General features: G+C 43.7%; 1 protein-coding gene across 4 annotated transcripts in view; it reads right to left on the minus strand.

The window, feature by feature from the left end:
• cd276 (CD276 molecule) overlaps positions 1 to 14,852 on the minus strand; it is a 461,861-nt gene that overhangs the window by 435,619 nt on the left and 11,390 nt on the right. The window contains exon 2 of one of the 4 annotated variants that reach the window (XM_063070221.1): positions 10,032 to 10,146. The exons of the other annotated variants lie outside the window; for them this stretch is intronic. The gene's annotated coding sequence lies outside the window, so the exon portion shown is untranslated. The remainder of the gene's footprint in view (positions 1 to 10,031; positions 10,147 to 14,852) is intronic. 4 annotated transcript variants of the gene reach the window in all.

Genomic DNA, 14,852 nt, shown 5'->3' on the forward strand with positions numbered 1-14,852 from the left:
ATCCTTGTGGATTGCGTTACGAAACTGCAAGGGTAAAAGGACCATGATGGCAGGACTCCAAACAGTAGCTGGGAAGTGGACTACAGATTATAACAGGAAATAGAAAAAGCGCATCAAAAGGGCAATGCTATGATAGTCACGGGACATTTTAACATGCAAGTAGATTGGGAAAATCAGGTTGGAAATGGATTTCAAAAGAGTGAATTTGTTGATTGCCTATGAGATGGCTTTTTAGAGCAGTTTGTCACTGAGCCCACTAGGAGATCAGCTATACTGGAGTGGGTGTTATGTAATGAACTAGAATGACTTGGGAGTTTAAGCTAAAGGAACCCTTAGGAGGCAGTGGTCACTGTATGATTGAGTTCAACTTGAAATTTGATAGGGAGAAAGCAAAGGTCTGACGTAGCAGTATTTCAGTGGAATAAAGGAAATTACAGTGGCATGAGACAGGAGTTGGCCAAAATAATTTGGAAGGAGATGCTGGCAGGGATGACAGCAGAACAGCAATGGCTTGATTTTCTGGGAAAAATCAGGGAAGTGCAGGATAGATGTATTCCAAAAACAAAGAAATACTCAAATGGCAAAATTGTACAACTGTGGCTGACAAGAGAAGTCAAAGCCAATGGAAAAGCAAAAGGGAGGACATACAACAAAGCAAAAATTAGCAGGAAGACAGAGGATTAGGAAGCTTTTAAAAACCTACAGAAAGCAACTAAAAGAATCATTAGGAGGGAAAGGATGAAATATTAAAGCAAGATAGCAAACAATATTAGTTGGATAGAAAAAAACATTTTCAAGAATGTAAAAAATAAAAGAGAGATGAGACTGGATATAGGACTGCTAGAAAATGAGGTTACAGAAATAATAATGGGAGACACAAAGATGGCAGATGAACTAAATGAGTATTTTGCATCAGTCTGCATTGTGGAAAACACTAGCAGGGTGCCAGGTGCTGAAGGGTGTGGGGGAAGATAAATGAGTGCAATTACTATTACAAGGGAGAAGTTGCTCAAAATGCTAAAAGATCTAAAGGTACATAAGTCACCTGGACCAGATGAACTGCACCATAGGGTTCTGAAAAGGGTAGCGGTAGAGATTGTGCAGGCATCTGTAAAGACCTTTCAAGAATCATTTGACTCTGGCATGGGTCTGGAGGACCGGAAAATTGCAAAGGTTCAGTCGAAGCAAGCAGCTGAGAAGCAGTGAAGAAATCGGGTAGAAAAAGTCTTTTTTTTTTAAACACTGCTCGGGGAGAAGGGTCTGCACTGCGCAGGCGCGTGATGTAGCGCGCCAAGGTTTAAAAAGAGAAATTTTCAACGGTTCTTGTTTCAGTCGAAGCAAGCAGCTAAGAAGGAGTGAAGAAATCGGGTAGAAAAAGTTGTTTTTTTTTTAAACACTGCTCGGGGAGAAGGGTCTGCACTGCGCAGGCGCGTGACGTAGCGCGCCAAGGTTTAAAAAGCAGACCACCATATACAGCGGCCATCGTTGTAGCAGCCATCGTCGGAGTGGACTGAGTCAGAGCGGACTGAGTCAGAGCGGGACAGCTTTGGCTCAAACAGGCTTCGGTGAGAACAGGCAAAGGCCAGGGTAGGTTCCGGTAAGTTTTTTGTTCAGATTGTTTAGTGCAGTGAGAATGCCAGGCAGGATGTTGGAATGCTCCTCTTGCAGGATGTGGGAAGTCAGGGAGCCCTCCGGTGTCCCTGACAACGACACCTGCAAGAAGTGCATCCAGCTGCAGCTCCTGACAAACCGCGTTAGGGAACTGGAGCAGGAGCTGGATGCTCTGCGGATCATTCGGGAGAATGAGGAGATTATAGATCGTAGCTACAGGGAGGTAGTTACGCCAAAGGAGCAGAGGACAGGAAATTGGGTCACTGTCAGGCGAGGGAAGAGGAAAGGGCAGGCAGAGCAGGGTTCCCCTGTGGCCATTCCCCTCAACAACAAGTATACCGCATTGGTTACTGTTGGGGGGGATGACTTACCTGGGACTAGCTGCAGTAGCCGGATCTCTGGCACTGAGTCTGGCTCTGCAGTGCAGAAGGGAGGGGGGAAAAACAGGAGAGCGGTAGTGATAGGGGACTCGATAGTTAGAGGTGCAGATAGGAGGTTCTGTGGTCGTGACAGAGAATCCAGGATGATTTGTTGCCTCCCAGGTGCTAGGGTCAAAGATGTCTCTGATCGATTGCATGACATTCTGAAGTGGGAGGGTGACCAGCCAGATGTCGTGGTGCACATCGCTACCAATGACATAGCAAGGAAGAGTGAAGAGGTCCTGGACAGTGAGTATAGAGAGCTTGGTAGGAAGTTGAAAAGCAGGACCTCAAGGGTGGTAATCTCAGGATTGCTACCTGTGCTAGGTGCCAGTGAGGGTAGGAATAGGATGCTCTGGAGGAGGAACAGGTGGCTGAGGAACTGGTGTAGGGGGCAGGGTTTCAGATTTCAGGAACATTGGGACTTCTTCTGGGGCAGGTGGGACCTGTACAAGAGAGACGGGTTACACTTGAACCACAGGGGGACCAATATCCTTTCAGGGAGGTTTGTTAGTACTATTGGGGAGGTTTTAAACTAGATTTGCAGGGGGATGGGAACCAGAGTGCCAGAGCTGACAGTGTGGCTGGGGTGAAAATAAATGATGTTGAAAGTTTAAGCAAATCCGCTGATAGAAAGCAAACAACAGGAATTCTGCAGATGCTGGAAATTCAAGCAACATACATCAAAGTTGCTGGTGAACGCAGCAGGCCAAGCAGCATCTATAGGAAGAGGCGCAGTCGACGTTTCAGGACGAAGGGTCTCGGCCTGAAACGTCGACTGCGCCTCTTCCTATAGATGCTGCTTGGCCTGCTGCGTTCACCAGCAACTTTGATGTATGTTGTCCGCTGATAGAAAGGTTGCGAGTGGTGGTAAAAATCTTCTGAGGTGTATATATTTCAATGCTAGGAGTATTGAGGGGAAGGCGGATGAGTTGAGGGCGTGGATTGACACGTGGAATTATGATGTTGTAGCAATTAGTGAAACTTGGCTACAGGAGGGGCAGGACTGGCAGCTTAATATTCCAGGGTTCCGATGTTTCAGATGTGATCGAGGCAGAGGAATGAAAGGTGGGGGAGTAGCATTGCTTGTTAGGGAAAATATTACAGCAGTGCTCAGGCAGGACAGATTAGAGGGCTTGTCTACTGAGTCCTTATGGGTGGAGCTGAGAAACAGGAAAGGTATGGCCACGTTAGTGGGATTGTATTACAGACCACCCAATAGTCAACGAGACTTGGAAGAGCAAATCTGCAGAGAGATAGCAGGCAACTGCAGGAAACATAAAGTTTTGGTGGTAGGGGATTTTAATTTTCCATACATTGATTGGGACTCCCATACTGTTAGGGGTCTAGGTGGTTTAGAGCTTGTAAAATGTGTTCAGGAAAGTTTTCTAAATCAATATATAGAGGGACCAACTAGAGGGGATGCAATAATGGATCTCATGTTAGGAAATGAATTAGGGCAAGTGACAGAAGTCTGTGCAGGGGAGCACTTTGGTTCCAGTGATCATAACACCATTAGTTTCAACTTGATCATGGACAAGGATAGATCTGGTCCTAGGGTTGAGGTTCTGAACTGGAAGAAGGCCAAATTTGAAAAAATGAGAAAGGATCTAAAAAGCGTGGATTGGGACAGGTTACTCTCTGACAAAGATGTGATCGGTAGGTGGGAAGCCTTCAAAGGGGAAATTTTGAGAGTGCAGAGTTTGTACGTTCCTGTCAGGATTAAAGGCAAATTGAATAGGAATAAGGAACCTTGGTTCTCAAGGGATATTGCAACTCTGCTAAAGAAGAAGAGGGAGTTGTATGAAATGTATAGGAAACAGGGGGTAAATCAGGTGCTTGAGGAGTATACGAAGTGCAAGAAAATACTTAAGAAAGAAATCAGGAGGGCTAAAAGAAGACATGAGGTTGCCTTGGCAGTCAAAGTGAAGGATAATCCAAAGAGCTTTTACAAGTATATTAAGAGCAAAAGGATTGTAAGGGATAAAATTGGTCCTCTTGAAGATCAGAGTGGTCGGCTTTGTGCGGAACCAAAGGAAATGGGGGAGATCTTAAATAGGTTTTTTGCGTCTGTATTTACTAAGGAAGCTGGCATGAAATCTATGGAATTGAGGGAATCAAGTAGTGAGACCATGGAAATTGTACAGATTGAAAAGGAGGAGGTGCTTGCTGTCTTGAGGAAAATTAAAGTGGATAAATCCCCGGGACCTGACAGAGTGTTCCCTCGGACCTTGAAGGAGACTAGTGTTGAAATTGCGGGGGCCCTGGCAGGAATATTTAAAATGTCGCTGTCTACGGGTGAAGTGCCGGAGGATTGGAGAGTGGCTCATGTTGTTCCGTTGTTTAAAAAAGGATCGAAAAGTAATCCGGGAAATTATAGGCCAGTGAGTTTAACGTCAGTAGTAGGTAAGTTATTGGAGGGAGTACTAAGAGACAGAATCTACAAGCATTTGGATAGACAGGGGCTTAGTAGGGAGAGTCAACATGGCTTTGTGCGTGGTAGGTCATGTTTGACCAATCTATTGGAGTTTTTCGAGGAGGTTACCAGGAAAGTGGATGAAGGGAAGGCAGTGGATATTGTCTACATGGACTTCAGTAAGGCCTTTGACAAGGTCCCGCATGGGAGGTTAGTTAGGAAAATTCAGTCGCTAGGTATACATGGAGAGGTGGTAAATTGGATTAGACATTGGCTCGATGGAAGAAGCCAGAGAGTGGTGGTAGAGAATTGCTTCTCTGAGTGGAGGCCTGTGACTAGTGGTGTGCCACAGGGATCAGTGCTGGGTCCATTGTTATTTGTCATCTATATCAATGATCTGGATGATAATGTGGTAAATTGGATCAGCAAGTTTGCTGATGATACAAAGATTGGAGGTGTAGTAGACAGTGAGGAAGGTTTTCAGAGTCTGCAGAGGGACTTGGAGCAGCTGGAAAAATGGGCTGAAAAATGGCAGATGGAGTTTAATACTGACAAGTGTGAGGTATAGCACGTTGAAAGGACAAACTAACGTAGAACATACAGGGTTAATGGTAAGGCACTGAGGAGTGCAGTGGAACAGAGGGATCTGGGAATACAGATACAAAATTCCCTAAAAGTGTCGTCACAGGTAGATAGGGTCGTAAAGAGAGCTTTTGGTACATTGGCCTTTATTAATCAAAGTATTGAGTATAAGAGCTGGAATGTTATGATGAGGTTGTATAAGGCATTGGTGAGGCCGAATCTGGAGTACTGTGTTCAGTTTTGGTCACCAAATTACAGGAAGGATATAAATAAGGTTGAAAGAGTGCAGAGAAGGTTTACAAGGATGTTGCCGAGACTTGAGAAACTCAGTTACAGAGAAAGGTTGAATAGGCTAGGACTTTATTCCCTGGAGTGTAGAAGAATGAGGGGAGATTTGATAGAGGTATATAAAATTATGATGGGTATAGATAGAGTGAATGCAAGCAGGCTTTTTCCACTGAGGCAAGGGGAGAAAAAAACCAGAGGACATGGGTTAAGGGTGAGGGGGGAAAAGATTAAAGGGAACATTAGGGGGGGCTTCTTCACACGAGAGTGGTAGGAGTATGGAATGAGTTGCCAGACGAGGTGGTGAATGCGGGTTCTTTTTTAACATTTAAGAATAAATTGGACAGATACATGGATGGGAGGTGTATGGAGGGATATGGTCCGTGTGCAGGTCAGTGGGACTAGGCAGAAAATGGTTCAGCACAGCCAAGAAGGGCCAAAGGGCCTGTTTCTGTGCTGTAGTTTCTATGGTTCTATGGTTACTCCACTCTTTAAGAAAGGAGGGAGGCAGCAGGAAGTTAATTATAGACCAGTTAGCCTGACCTCAGTGGTTGGAAAAATTTTGGAGTCTATTGTTAAGGATGAGGTTATGAAGTACTTGGTGACTCAGGTCAAGATAGGACAAAGTCCACATGGTTTCCTTAAGGGAAAATCTTGCCTAATGAATCTGTTGGCACTCATTGAGATTACAAGTAGGGTGGATAAAGGGGATTCAGTAGATGTTGCATATTTGGATTTTCAGAAGGCCCTTGACAAGGTGCCACACATGAGGCTGCTTACCAAAATCAGAGTCCATGGTATTACAGGAAAGGTACTAGCATGGTTAGAGCTTTGGCTAACTGGTAGGAGGCAACAAGTAGGAATAAAAGGATCCTTTTCTGGTTAGCTGCCAATGACTAATGGTGTTCCGCAGGGATTGGTTTGGGACCACTTGTTTCTAGGCTGTATATCAATGATTTAAGTAATGGAATAGATGACTTTGTTGACAAGTTTGCAGATGATACCAAGCTTAGTGGAAGGGCAAGTAGTATTGAGGAAACAGGAAGGCTCCAGAAGAACTTAGACAGATAAGGAGAATGGGCAAGAGAGTGGCAAATGAATTTCAATGTAGGAAAATGCATTATCATGCATTTTGGTCGTAGAAGTAAATGTGCAGACTAATGGGGAGAATGAACTAATGGACTAAATGGGGAGAAAATCCAAAAATCTGAGATGCAAAGGGACTTGGGAGTCCTTGTGCAGAACACTCAAAAGGTTAACTTGCAGGTAGAGTAAGTGAGGAAGGTAAATACAATGTTCGCATTCATTCAGAGGTCAAGAATATAAGAGCTGGGATGTGATGCTGAGGCCTTATAAGGCACTGGTAAGGCCTCACCGGTGTATTGTGAACAGTTTTGAGCCCCTCATCTTAGAAAAGATGCGCTGGCATTGGAGAGGGTTCAGAGGAGGTTAACAAGAATGGTTCCGGGAATGAAAAGCTTATCACATGAGGAACGCTTGATGACTCTGGACCTGTACTCGCTGGAGATTAGAAAGATGAGGGGAGATCTTATTGAAACCTTCGAATATTGAAAGGCCTAGACAGAGAAAACGTGGAAAGGATGTTTCCATAGTTGGGGAATCTAGGACAAGAGGGCACAGCCTCAGGATACAGGGACATCCATTTAAAACAGAGATGCAGAGAGATTTCTTTAGCCAGAGAGTGGTCAATTTGTGGAATGTGTTACCACAGGCCGCTGTGGAGGTCAGGTGGCTGGGTGTATTTAAGGTGAAGATTGAGAGGTTCTTGATTGGTCACGGCATCAAAGGTTAGCGAAAAAAAGGATCAGCCATAATTGAATGGTGGAGCAGATTCAATGGGCTTACGTTCTTATCATGTTATAATTCCTGACCAAATAGAAATGAAACAAACTGACCACACTGCGATGACTCAGTAGATTTAGCAGAACTTCAAAAAAGTGTTGGTTAAGTAAAACCAGCTTAGATTCTGCAAAACATTGTTACATATGCGCGAAGCAAGAACAACAACAGAGTAGTATGATTAAATGTTTTTACAGAGTCATGCTAGTAACAGTACATATTCCCATAAACATCCCATTGATTTTTCTATCATTCTTACAGTGTGGGAGCTAGGAACCAGGCCCACCAAAATGAAAACATGCACGCACAAAAGCCCACTCTTGGGAGTCCCAATCAGTTCACCACATGATCAATTGGCTGCACGCATAGCTGCCAGCTCTTGCTATCAATCTGGTATGGTTCAGAAATTTCATGGCATCAGCAGTTTTTTTTCCCCAAAATCAGATCCAGTGCTGTTTTGCAAGTGACCTCTGAGCCAAATATCCACTGATAAATTTCATTAAATGCAAGAAGCATCATGGAAGTCCCAATCTTATTCTCGCAAAGAAATTATTTTTCTGAGAAACATCATTTCATGTAAGCTAGTTGTTAGGGTCCGGAGCAGTGGAGAAGGAGACAGCTCTGGTGTTTAACATAGCAAGCAGCATGCTGGCAGTACAGTTACCTCACATCCCCAACACCTTCAATACTGTGTGGAGTTTGCATGTTATCTCTACTCTGATTCCCTCCCACAGACGAAACTCTTGAAGGTTGGTATGTTAATCATCTGCTGTACATCACTCCCAGTTTGAGAGAATGATAGAAAAATCAATGGGATGTTTATGGGAATATGAGAGAGAACAAGTTAGAAGGAATTAGGTGGGAGAGGCGGGGATGAGATTGGCCTGAGTGCTGGCTAAACTCGATAAAGATGACGACCTTCTACATTGTTATGAAACATAAATATGAAAAGGGAGATGGAAAAGAAAAAAAAACTTGCAGATCCATAGTGAGGGGGAGAGTAAGATAAGCTGGAAACTCACTTCATCACAGGGAGAATGTGAAGATTCCAGGAGTGAACCTGGGTCTCAGGTGCTAATAGGCAGCAGTGCACGGCTGCATGTGTGGCTCCTGGTTCTAGACTCCTCAGCCAAGAGTGACACCTTCCCTAAATCCACCCTTTAGTGTTCTGTACCTTGAGCAAAGTTAATGGCACAACTGTCCACCATCAGGACAGTTGCCTGACCTTGCCAACAGCCAGACATCAAAAGCCCCACCCCTGGTCGCACTTCCTTTGGCAAAAGGCTTAACCCACCTTCCAGCTATGGCCATGTGTCAAATCACTCAGGGGACTGGGTGATAGTGAATATCTCTGACTCTCTCTTCTCATTACCACCAATAGGAAGATGATACAGGAACCTGCAGACCAACACTGAACAAATTTGAAACAGCTTCTTCCCTTCCACCAACAGGCTTCTGAATGGTTCATGAACCCATGAACTCTACCTCATTAATCCTTTTGTTTTTACTCTTTTTATTTTTGTAACTTACTTTAATTTTCAGTCTTGCACTGTATTGTTGCCGCAAAACGACAAGTCGATGATAATAAACCTGACTGAAATACTGGATGTATTTTTTAAATTATGATGTAGAATGGGTGGCACAATGGTGCCGCTGGTGAAGACCTGGGTTCAATCATAACGCTGGGTACTGTCTGTGTGGAGTTTGTATGTTCTTGTAACCATTTGGGTTTCCTCCAGGTGCTCCCATATCAACCCACGTTCCACACAAGGTTTATCAGGTTAATTGCCCCTTGTGAATTGGTGAGTGATAGAATCTGGAGCTGATGAGAATTCGAGGAAAGTAAGAATGGGATGAAAGTATGTTTAATGGGTGATTGATAGTCGGCATGGACTCATTGGGCCAAATAGCCTATATCCATGACTTGCATCTCTAAAACATAAAAGGAGATAATATATTTAAATCAAAAATGACATCTTCTCATACTTAATCTTCTCAATGCAGCTATTTCCCTGTACTGAAGTCAATGGGGACGTTGAAGACACTGGTACACTGCCCAGCTGAAGTTACAGACCACTACATCCCTCTACTGGACTCTGCATGGAGTACAATGGCGAGGCACCTTCTCTCCAAGATCGACAATCGATGGCACAAAAGTCCAAGGTCTGCTGTACTCAATTGGGGTCCTAAAGTTTCACCCAGTTACATTTCCCAGAATAACTGCCAACTTTTAGTCCAGAAGATCCAAGCCCATAACAGCTTTCAAACTAGAAGGAAATCAAGACACATCATGATCAACACACATATTGCTGGAGGAATTAAGACAGTCAGGCAGCACCCCTGGAGGGAAATCAAGAGTTAACATTTCAGGTTGCGACCAGGACTGATGAAGGGTCTCAACCCATATCATCGAATGTCAATTTCCCTCCACAGCTGCTGCCTGAACCACTAAGCTCCTCCAGATTTATGTATATATCTCCAGATTTATTTATGTCCACATTTCCAGCATCTGCAGTTTCTTGTGCCCCGAGATACATTATGATTCAGTGGTTTCCATAGGTTAAAGCACAAAAATCCAGCCTGACACTCCAAGTTTGGGATTGAAGGAATATTGTGCTCTCTTTCAAACACAACTTTAAACCAAGCAGAAACAAAATGATCCATGACAATATTTTGCAGAAGAGCACAGCTGTTCCTGGTGCCCTTGCCAATCAATGCTACAGAGTAGATTACTTGAGCAGATCACATTGTTTTTCCTGTTTTATTTCACACTACAATAACTATGCTTCAAAAGTATTTAGTTTGCCATTAAGTACTTTGGAATAACCAAAAATTTTGAAAGATATATAAATGCATACGTTTATTTCTTGAATCCTTGTAAGGCGTTCACTGTTGATGCCAATGAACTCAGTCCAGACCACGTGGATAGAGTCTGAGACTCCTTCAGGGCTCCATCTCTCAGCTACGTTGTGCCTTAATCAACCATAAAGATCAGATGCAAAGTCAGGCACCAACTTTGGGAAAAAGTATTTGGCAAACTTTCTGCCCTGATGAGAGGTCACTGATCTGAAATGTTATTCTCATTTTTCTTCTAACTCTCTTGAGTATTTCAAGCAATTCATGATAGAAAAAAAATCAAAATTTACATTTGGCAAACTTAACAGTTCGTTTCATTTTCCAAAATGCTGATTTTTTTGTTCTTTCCTGCATAATTTGAAATCTCTTTTTTTTTAATACGGATCATCTTTAGATTCTTATCCAGGATTGTACAAAAATTGTTATCACTCATATATGTCAAATTTAATAGGGGCTTATTCTTTGAAAATCAGTAGAATTACTTTATAGTACTTGGTTAACAGAATCTTAATCTAAAGCATACAAGTAATACTTTGCAGGAGTTAATTCAAATTTAATCTCTTGATATTGTGATCTATTCACCAAACAATATGTCTTTCATTTCAATAGCAATCAGTTGTGCCTTTGGTAATCTGCTGAACAATTAAAAACACAGAATTATACTGTTTGTCCCCATTTTATAGTCGGGTTCTTTTCCATGACCTGTTTATACACAGAACAGTTTGCAAGTCAGAAATACAGTTGCAAACTCAGTTCACAGGGAGCAGGATATGTCTGCAGCCTGAAGCAGCAGCAATATCCATCCCACAAATTTTGCCAACAGTTGTTCATATGTATTGGTGTACATAAGCCAGGTGCTTGCAAGATGGAGAAGAACATGTAAATCTCGAATTCTAAATTCTAACAGATAACGTCCTATTGAAAGTGCTTCAGCATATGTAGATTGCTAAGTATATAATTATCAAAGCTGCAACTGTATTCACACATTTGAGTAGTGTCTTTTTGCAACTCTAATACCATAGTGCACTGTTTGTACAGCTGCCCCTTATACACAGTATCTCTCACTCCACCACATACAATGTAGTATTGTGAAGATGTCCAAACACTTCTGCATTGTAACACTGGCGGTATAATGCAACAAATGGCTAGACAGACTGCATCAGTCAAGCCAGGAAATTTCTCACTTGCAAAAGCTTTCACTTCCTCAAATATCAGTGTATCTCCCATGGACAGATAAGCTCAGATCATGAGCCAAAAGGCAAGTTGAATGCAGTAGTGCAAAAGTAAACAGAACTTTTGAAGTAACATTAGTGAAAATTAATGCTGTTAATGGCAGAATCCTTGATTAAACTAAGGGTTCTTATATCTAACACACAATGGCCACATTATTAGGTATCTCCTGTACCTAATAAAGTGGCCAGTGAGTACATGTTCCTGGTCTTCAAATATTATAGCCTATCCATTTTCACCTGCACAGATGCCACACACTAGATGTTTTTGCTTTTTTGCACCATTCTCTATAAACTCTAGAGACTGCTGTGCGTGAAAACCCCAGGAAATCAGCAGTTTCTGAGGTACGCAAACCACCCTGACTGGCATCAACCATCATTCCGCCGCCAGAGTCACTTAGATCACATTTCTTCCCCATTCTGCTGTTTGGTCTGAACAACAAATGAACCCCTTGACCATGTCTACCTGCTTGTATGCATGGAGTTGGCTGGCCAGATGTTTGCATTAATGAGCAGGTGTAAAAAAAGTGTAGACGGAGAGTGCATCTCCGCTAGCTTGCGTTAGCCGAGATAGCAACAAGCTGAGGATCTGGCAACTCACAGCTCCAGTGACCTTGATTCAATCCTGACCTCTGCTCCTGTCTCTCTTGAGGTTGCACATTCTCTCCAAGACTGTGCGGGTTCCCCCAGGGTGCCCTGGTTTCACCTCACAATGGTCGGTAGATTAGTTTTGGCACTGAAGTTTGGCCCCTGTGCATGGTAGCATGTTAGGAGATAATAGGAAAGTAGGGGTAAAAAAATGGGATCACTAGGCTGCTTGATGGCAGATGTGCACTGGATGGGCTGAAGGGCCTTTTCTGTCCTGTGTGACTCCATTAGTGACCAGTTCCTGTCAAAACCTGCTGGAACCCTATCTATTCCATCAATTATGCCATCTGTTAGAAGCTGAGTCTGGAGCTGATTACAGATATTGCCCAGTTTCTGCCAGTGAATAGCACTACCAGATGCTAGCCCAACAAATCTGGTCTTGGAGTTAGTTGGTTATTGTCACATGTACCGGGATACAGTCAAAAACTCGTCTTGCATACTCTTCATACAGATCAGATCATTTCACAGTGTATTGAGATAGAAGGTAAAGCAGTATCAATGCAGAATAAAATGTAACAGCTACAAGAAAAAGTGCAGCACAGATAATCAGTAGGGTGCAAGTTCATAACAGAGTATTTTCTGAGGTCAAGATTCCAACTGTTCGTCCTGGGAAACTATGTAATAGTCTTACAACAGCAGGATAGAAACTGTTCAAGTCTAGTGGTACGGGCTTCCAGACTTTTGCATCTTCTGCTCAATGGAAGAAGATAGAAGAAAAACTGCCCGTGGTCTTTTGTTTTCAATGGTTTTGTGGTTCAACTTAATATCAGACTGTATATAGCATACCACCTGAAAACCTTACTCTTTGCAAACATCCATGAAACAGAGAGGAAAAAAAACCCAAAGAATGAATGACAGAAAAACGTTAGAACCCCAAAGAACCCCCACCCCACCCATGCCCAAGCAGCAGCAAAAGGATCAACCCACCCCCCCCAACTCCCCCTCCCCACGCTTGCTCCAACAAAAGCATCGGCAACCCCACCATCCAGCGGGTAAGCTTACTCAGAAAGCGAGAAGTAGAGACAGAGTCCATGGATGGGAGGCCAGTTCTTGTGATGTGCTGAGTTGTGTCCACAAGTTTCTGTAGTTACTCATAGCATGTGTAAAGCAGTTGCCATACCAAGCTGTCACATATCCAGACAGGATGCTTCCTATGGTACATTTATAAGAATTGGCAACGATCGACAGGAGACAAGCCAAGTTTCTTTAGCCTCCTGAGAAAATGGACTTTACACTTCAGGCAGAAGTTACAGGCTGACCATTGTGCTTTTAACCTGCATGAGCCTTCTCCACCTCTAACACTAACATATGTAGCAGATAAATTACTGGACTACTACTAATCCAGTGGGCAGAACTAACAGTCCAGAGTTCCACATTCAAATCCCACCAAAAGAGCCGTGGAAATTAAATTGCTATTGATTGATTGATGGATGGATCAACTTTGATGGAGACGGACGTGAGAGTACGGAGGAACATCTGGAAAACTTCTGAAATGCCCGCTTCGCTGCCACTGCTACTGTGTGGTAACCGGAATCTCCGGAGCAGAAGGCCCCAAATCCTCGGCTTTGCTTGTTTCAGCGGCCGGGGCTAAGTCGAAGGCGCTCGGCAGAGGATGGTGTTTGGGAGGCTGTATCGGAGGGGCTGGTCGAAGGCGCGAAGTTTTTGGACGGACGGACTCAGTGTCGGCTGTGGTCGGCTGCTTCCAAGGCATCGGCAAGTTGACGGTGCCTGGAGGTTTATAGCAGGGAGTTTCTCCCTTTTGCCACCTGCTATTGGGGACTCGGGAGTTGATCGACTCGGGGACTTTTGAGACTTCATTTACCATGCCCATGGTTTGTTCTTCATCAAATCATGGTTGCAGACTTCAATCAGGTTTGTCTAAAGAAATCTCTGTCCTATTACCATCAGCCTATAACCTGCAGCACCACGGGTTCCAAAAGATTTGACCATTGCTAAAGTAGGAATAGGAACGCCCACCATTCCATGCTAGACCGCATTTTGGGAAATCTGATTACTTGGTTGCCCTTCTCCGACCTGGATACAGGCAGAGGCTAAACAGCAAGACTCCAGAGGTAAGGACAACAGAGGGGTGGTCGTGGGAGGCAAAGGAGCAGCTACAGGATTGTTTCGATTCAGTGGAATAGACTGTGTACAAGGACTCATCAAAGGATCTGAATGAATACACCATGGTTGTCACATACTTTATAAAAAGTTGTAGATGAGCATCCCCACAAAATCATTCAGAGTCTTCCCCAACCAGAAGCTCTGGATGAACCATGAGATCCGTAGTCTTCTGAAGGCAGATCAGTGGCATTCAGCTCGGACAACCAAGTAGGATACAAGAGGTCCATGTATGATCTCTGGAAAGCCATCTCACATGCGAAGTGGCAATTGCAAGCCAAACTGGAGCCACTCGGGGATGCTCAACAGCTGTGGCAGGGCTTGAATGCTATCAACTCTTAAAAAAATTAAACCAAGCAACATAGTGACAACAGGGCTTCGCTCCTATATGAGCTCAATGTCTTTTATGCTCATTTTGACTGTCAAAACATGCAGGAACCTGCACAAACTCCCACAGCCCCCGATGACCCTGTGATTTCAGACTCTGAGGCCAACAGGAGGGGCATCCGGCCCAGTGGGGTATGTGGCTGAGTACAAAAGACCTGTGCTGATCAACTGGCTGGAGTGCTCACTGATATTTTTAACCCCTCATTTTGGCAATCTGAGGTATCTACTTCCTTCAAGCAGGATTCAATTATACCAGTGCCTGAGAAGAACATGGTAACCTGCCATAGTAACTATGGTCCGCTAGCACTTACATCCGATGTGATGAAGTGCTTTGAGAGGTTGGTGATGAAACATATCAAATCTTGCCTGAGAAGAGACTTGGATACGCTCCAGTTTGGCTACCATCACAACAGGTCAACAGCAGATGCCATCTCTTTG

The sequence above is a fragment of the Mobula hypostoma genome, chromosome 18 (assembly GCF_963921235.1).
Source record: "Mobula hypostoma chromosome 18, sMobHyp1.1, whole genome shotgun sequence".
Lineage (NCBI taxonomy): Eukaryota > Metazoa > Chordata > Chondrichthyes > Myliobatiformes > Myliobatidae > Mobula > Mobula hypostoma.